Genomic DNA, 6,900 nt, shown 5'->3' with positions numbered 1-6,900 from the left:
ATGCTAGAATAGAAGACATGCAGTTCTCATTTCCAACTTTTGCTCTGATGAGAGTATTTGCTTGAGGCCTTAGCTGAAAAACTTTTCTCCAGTTCTAGGACCATTTCTGAGAAATCTTCATATTTACAGTATCTTACAAAATGGTTTGTCATTCTTCTAGGTTGGTCTTGGGCTTGGGCTTGGGTATGGGCACTAAAGGTATAGTATGAGAAGAAACCCAAAAGAGAAAAAACCGTCTCATTATTTACTGACAAGTCTACATGGCTAATATATATGAAGGGCTAGAAAGGCACACTTCAATTCGTCTAAATATAACCACCCAAATGATTCACCACCAAGGTTTTACCGACATCAAGAGAAAGGAGCTTAAGATCACGTTCAAGCATGACCATGTCATCTTCAAGCATATTGACCCATGCTTCTATTCCCTCCCCACAACTAGTACTCATCAAGATTATCACATTCTTATAAGGCAAGGTTGTGGTGCACACCCAAACCGGCTTTTTACCCCAACCATAGTCTACTTCATATACAGGAAATCTCAACCAACTGCTAAATTCACAGAACTCTACCTCTCTCGCACATAAAATTCCTGCTGTCCTCTTGAGATAATCCAAGTACCCATCTCCAATTTGCAGGCCCATGAAATAATCGCTATTGAATTTCCTTATCGCGCTCCTAAGCTCGTTCAAAACATCACCAAATTTCATCTCATCTTTTGACATTGATAAGGTATGGACATATCCCCATATGTTCCCCAAGGCGTGGTCTGGGAGGGATGGATTCATTCTGGTTCTCAAGTTCACTGCATGGGCTGCAGCAAATGTCTTCTTGGGAACTAACTTACTTTTCTCCACATCTATCAAATGGCTCCATATTAAAGCTGAGACAGCCTCAACACGAGTGGGATCCTTCACTCGTGATCCAATGGCTAAGGAAGAGGCTGTTTTTTAGTGCAGCCAACTTCATTTTATCAAACACAAACCTTCTAGTCACTATATTTTCTGTCCTGATGCCTGAGGTTGGCATAAACTCCGAGAAGTCCCTAGGCGGGAAATGAAATGCCAAAACGAAACTAGGGGTTACATTATTGATAGCCCCACGAGCTGTGGCAGCCCATGCATTGCTGAAGGTGACTAGAGACGATCCATCGGCTATTTTGTGTGAAATACACAAGACGATCGCCAATCCTGCACAATCAAACGAATTGATTTGGATGGCTAGGATTGCTTCCGTTCCCGTAGCAGAAATGGCGCCAAAAGCTCCAATTGGGGGAGGTATTGTTTTAGCTCTTCAACATTAGGGTTTTTGATAGCATGTGAGAGTTGAGCATGAGCTTGGGCTTCGACATACTCAACTCTGGCATCATTGCAATCGATACAAACATCATTTTTTATCCTTCCGGCTAATGGGTAGAAACGAATTAGGGTATCGGACAAAGATTGTTTCAGTAATTGAGATTTTTGGGCACGATCAATATCGTATCCCGACTTGGCTTCATAAAAGAAAATGACGGGAATATAAATTGGTGGTGCAATTTGGTCTAGGAATGAAAGCTTGAGGTTGCTAAGGTGATGGGGTGTTGGAGATGATGGTTTAACCATCTCTCTGGAGATCACCTCAACATGACTCACCACCATCTTAGCCTTTTTCTGCCTCCAGCTAGCAAACACAATTAAGAAAGTTGATGGTTGTTCTAAGTATGTGCAGCCTCCTTAAATAGTTTCAAAAGTAAATGGAGGATATGAAGAACCAGCTCTACCGACTCGATCTATGGACCCACACCCAATTTACAGTGTAATATCTATGCTTAATTTGTTCAAATCTAATTAAATTCAAGTGTCAATTTGATTTGATTTGATTTTAATTTGTTTTTTTTTTCTGTGTCAAAATATTATAATTTAAAAGATAAATATTATAAAAACCATATGAGGTCTCACGATAAAGTTACTACTATGAAAATGGAATAGTTAGTCAACTAAATTATCGATCATGTCTGATGGATACAAGCATAGCTTTGTCGATTAGTATGATGTATCCAAGCACCATAAGCTTTGGTACATCATCATTTATATATATTAAGCCTTGTAGTACTGAATTTATTGTTGAGCTCCACCTGTCGCTAATATAATAAGCAAGTTAAAGTGATTTTATATAAACATAAGAAAAACGTGCCTAGGTTCAACTTGTTTGAAATTTTTATACATAAATAATAAAAATTATTTCATAATCCTATACATTATATTTTTTTAAAATAAGATTGTAATATGATTATTGATACTTAATGGATTGAGTTATATTTTTTAATTTGGTGGTTGCTGTAAACTTTACATGTAACTACTCGCAAGCGTATAAATCTTTACAAAAATGGCTTCCTTGTAAGGGTGTTGTACACAAGGTACTTGTGTTAATAAAATTGTTAACAGATTTATCAAATTCCAAATTAACTTGAATTAGGACAAACAAGTTTGAATTGGATTTGATCCAGGTGAACTGGGTAGAAAATAAAATTGAAACAATGATTAAATTAGAGGGAGAAAATAAGAGAGAGGAAATTAGGGATATGACTTCACCACTAACGTTACACCACTAATCAATTGCATCAATTTATTGAAGATATATATAAAACATGCATAATGAATTAATCATGACTACAAACACATATTAATTCAAGAAGATAATATAAATTAAAGTTAAGCATAGACTATTTACGATTAACATAAATCATCTACTTAACTACTCTATTCTATTGTATAGTATGGTCTATCTTTTATAGGTATCATCCATTAAATCCCTAATATTATATTCAGTGAAAAACTATTACATAACCATTTCATTCACAACAACAAGAAATAAATGAGTTGTGTTCAATCACAAGATTTAAATATATAAGACAAGATAGAAAAATATTTTGTAATTGAATTAAAACTTTAAAATCAATTTTTATTGAAAAGTTAAGTAAAAATCTTCGAGATTACACAATCATGCATAAAAATAATTATTCTCCAATAAATAAATACAATGCTAAGATAAGTCTACATCACAGTCCTATCAAAACTTTTAGGCTAGGCTGAGCATGACTCGAATGGATTTCTATGAATGCAATGAGCTTCAGGGTAATAATTTTTGGGATTCATAATAGGTTTCATTACTGGTAACAAGCATGATTAGATGAAATTCAAGCCGAATATATAGAGTCTAGATCCACACTCCCAAACTATTTTCACCTACATGTGTAATACATCTAGAGTCCGATGTGCCGAACTAATGTGTGCTTGTAGACAGTCAAACACATATTAGTTCTCATGATACAGTTACTACTATCAAAGAGGAATAGACAGTGAACTATTACACGTCTGACGTATCCAAGCGCCATAAGCTTTGTCGATTAGGTATGATGTATCCAAGTACCATAAGCTTTGTCGGTTTGGTACATCCCCCTGTCCCTAATGTAATAAGCAACTTAAAGTGATTTTATATAAACGTAAGAAAAACGTGCCTAGGTTGAACTTGTTGGAAATTTTTATATATAAATAATAAAAATTATTTTATGAACTTGTTGAAAATTTATATACATATATATAAATAATAATTATTTTATGGTCCTATACTTTTCGTTTTTTAAAATAGAATTGTAATGTGATTATTGATGCTTAATGGATTGGGTTGTATTTTTCAATTTGATGGTTTAATTGGAACTTGTTCTTAAACCGTTTGATTGAGATTTTCTAACTTATTTGGTGTGATTTAATTCTAACAATTGATATCTAAGTTTTCATGATAGGAAGGGAGACTTAAATATATATAAAAAAAGGTGTCCCCCCTATTGTTGCTATATATGATAGAAAAGAGACTTAGATATCTTTATTTGTAAAAAAGTCGTCCCCCCAGTTGTTGTTATATATAAGGGTTTTAAAACCTTTATTCAGTCCTATCGAATGACAACTCTTAATCAGAGTTAAAACACTCTAATGTTTTTGCAGAGTTCTCGTAAAAAATTATATAGATATTCTAAAGATACGCTGTGTTTTAATTATCAATCATGTACAAGACTAAATTTTCTCTCTAATTAATTAAGGTATTCTTGATTTCTATATAAATTATTGAATTAAAACCCAGCAAAACTTACACATTAATGATCCCACCACGTGGTAAGCCTCAACACCAAATGAAAATTACAGTAATATAGAAATGGAGAACTTCCAATTTATTAGGAAAATAAGTAGAGCTATAAGGGAATGAAATGGAATATATGTTCATTAGGTTCAACAATCAATTATATATTTGTATGGTATAAATTTTAAAATAAGAATAATCCATCATTCATTTCAAATAAAGATTCATTCTAAAATATAAAATTTCATTCTATAATTAAACTTATGAAATAATCATTCCATTCTGAAGTTTGTTTTTTTGTTTTGTTTTTTTAAATATCAAGTTCTCAAAAAACTCTCATGTTCCATGTCCACAAACCATCACCATCGCTGCCACCGCCTTTCACCAACACCACTGCCTTTCACCACCACTTCCATTGCCTTCCACTACCACCATCTTCCAACACCGTCATTGTTATCACCACCATCACTATATTACCGCCATATACCACTATTGCCGTCATCATCACCACCACCATTCCCGCCATTGCCACCTTCCACCACTATCACATACACCACTACCACCTTCCATCACTGACGCTATTGTCGCACCATCCAACATGGCCGCCATTTTTTAAAAAAATTATAAAATATTGTTATTTTGTTAATTTAATTTATTTGTCATTGAAAGGGGTATTTTGAAGAATTCAAATTGAAATTTAATCCATTCTAGGTTTTAAATTGGTTCAACCAAACACTAAAATAGTTATTATCATTCAATTCCTACATCATTTTACATTTACAAACAAACAATAGAATGAGAATGATCATTCCACTCCATTCCCACTTGCATTCCATTTCATTTCTGTATAAGAAAAGTAACATAAGTTTTGCTTAGTATTTGAGATATATGAATGCAAAAAATAAAATATAAGTAACGTACACCAAATTTCTCTATCAAACATGATGTGACCCAAGCGTGTGCACAAAATAATGCACAACACTTTAGGTTTTGAAATAATGTTAAGTGGACATCATATTTTATAATTTATAAAACCGCTAGACACTTATACTCTGAAGTATGAAGTGAGTAGGGATCGTCCCAAGAGATCTAAACAATTATAGGTTTTTCAGAATTGAATTTTACTTTAGTGCTTATGTGATTGCTAAAAAGGTTTGGTTTTGTGATTAGACTAATTTTAAACTTAATAATGCAAATAAAGAGTAGAGTATAAAAGATTGGAAAGAGACTTAGGGTGTAGGATTCACCACTAAGCACATTCCCTAACTCACTCACTTTTAACTAATTGGGGAAATAATTAAATGTAATTCTAATGTAGCTAATACTTGCAAAGAAAAGTATGAAGCATTAATTTCAAGCTTGAATTGCATACCTAATGACAAATAAACTAAGTGTAGTGCAATTCACCAATCCAAAGAATGGTCCATCAATTCAAGTTACAATTCTAGCTTACATTAATCTAGAAGGTAATGCAATTGTGACAAAAAGTATAGAATTCAAACATAAGTATGGATGGTCTACTTATCTAATAATTGAATTGCAATTAAATTAATTAATCTTAAATTAAACTAATTAAACATGAATTTAAAACTAATTAGACAATACATTAACCTAAACATGTAGTGCCATCCATCAAATAGAAGTAATTTTCCATCAATTTGAACACGATTACAACTAATTAACCACATGCATAGACATCACAAGAATCAATTTACAAGGAATTTAAGTGTATAGCTTGTTTATTCATCAATAACACATAAGACAACATGAGATTAATACGAATAAACAATTGAAAGAATTAAATCATGTTATTCAAGCCTATATATCAATTACATAAATAAATCCCCAAAAAGTATGAAAAGAGAGAGAGAATAGGTTACATGCTTATGGTTTATCAACCCTAAGTAGGAGAATTAGCTACTCATGGTTGATGGAGTTGAAGACAGAATAATCTCCATCCTTGGATTCATCATCTCTGAGCTTCTTCTCAAAACCTTAGCCTGTTCTTACTTTTTCTCCTCTTTCCCGTGTTTTTCTAGAGAGAAAAAAATATACGATACAGAATATAAAACTTAATAATAATAATAATATTCACCTAAATAAAATAAATACCAACCCTAATCTAATGGCTTACTGGGCCTTAAGTAACAACCCTATTAAAGCCCAATAGTTCAAAAAATAAGCCCAAACAATAAAAAAAATCTGTAATGTTACCAAGTTCTGGGATCGATCCCCCCAGAGTTGGAAATTTCCTTTAAGCCTTATTTAGCTCTATTTTGGCTCCGGGCTAATTGGTTTGCTTCTTCATTTTTGGGACCATCATCAAAGGCTCGAGATTGACCGCTTTCGAAGAATAAACACACTATACGAGTAATAGGCTACGACCTCTTTTTGTCATTTTCTGAACTTTTTCTAAATATCTTTGCTTAACTCCGAAATGGCTTTAATGGACTGTTCTTAGCTCATTTTAACTTTATTGCCCTGAAATACATATAAACATAAATTAGGACTAAAACATGAAATTAAGATAAATGCAAAGACAGAAATACCCTAGCTTAAGTGCTGAAATGTGCAATATTTAAGCACTTATCACGCCCCAAAACTTAGATATTGCTAGTCCCTAGCATTGAACTAAAGCATGGAAATGAAACAAATATATATACAACTATGAACTAATAAAGCAAATAAAGATAACACCACTTTCGTAGGGATCACGGTTGTATTTAGCATATGTAACAAGCCTTTTAAACACTTAGGTTACCCCTAGTGGACGAGTGAAGTCTC

General features: G+C 33.0%; 1 pseudogene; it reads right to left on the bottom strand.

Moving 5' to 3' along the window:
- Positions 1 to 305: 305 nt before the first annotated feature.
- On the bottom strand, positions 306 to 4,642 carry LOC132281169 (stemmadenine O-acetyltransferase-like; annotated as a pseudogene).
- Positions 4,643 to 6,900: the final 2,258 nt, after the last annotated feature.

This window comes from Cornus florida, unplaced genomic scaffold (assembly GCF_030987335.1).
Source record: "Cornus florida cultivar Cherokee Brave unplaced genomic scaffold, ASM3098733v1 CherokeeBrave_3.0.0_Hap2_Chr11, whole genome shotgun sequence".
NCBI lineage: Eukaryota > Viridiplantae > Streptophyta > Magnoliopsida > Cornales > Cornaceae > Cornus > Cornus florida.
Note: the sequence above shows the minus strand (reverse complement) of the source record. Positions and strands in the feature narration are given on the sequence as shown.